Source organism: Apaloderma vittatum, unplaced genomic scaffold (assembly GCF_000703405.1).
Source record: "Apaloderma vittatum isolate BGI_N311 unplaced genomic scaffold, ASM70340v1 scaffold13975, whole genome shotgun sequence".
NCBI lineage: Eukaryota > Metazoa > Chordata > Aves > Trogoniformes > Trogonidae > Apaloderma > Apaloderma vittatum.
In genome coordinates, this window is record NW_009715606.1 from 16,177 (window position 1) to 16,585 (window position 409).

The following is a 409-nucleotide window of genomic DNA, read 5'->3' on the forward strand; positions in this document are numbered from 1 at the left end:
CTGCCCCCCTTGGAGGCTGCTCTGGGGACGTGGTAGTCTCACCTCCTTTTGCCTGCTGCTGCCTCGTGGGAGACACATGCCGTGGCTGTGGTGTTAGGCTGGAGCAGCCACTGTGACGTGTAATGCCATGAAAGAGAGGTGACCCAAGCGTGAAGCCATGGGACCAGAAACCTTACTGTCCTGGCACTACCCTGGCTGAACCACCGCTTGTCCCCTGGGCACAACACTGCAGGGGCAGGGGACCACCAGTGGCCCTGTCACAAACTGTGGGACCACATAGTGTGGGCAGCCGCTTGAAGAGGGTGTGACACAGTTGTCACCCTGGAAGCAGAGAGGGCAAGGAGGGCCACCTCTCTGGGCCCTTCGGCTACTGGAGCAGCAGGGAGAGATGCCAGTGCCAGGGGTAGCA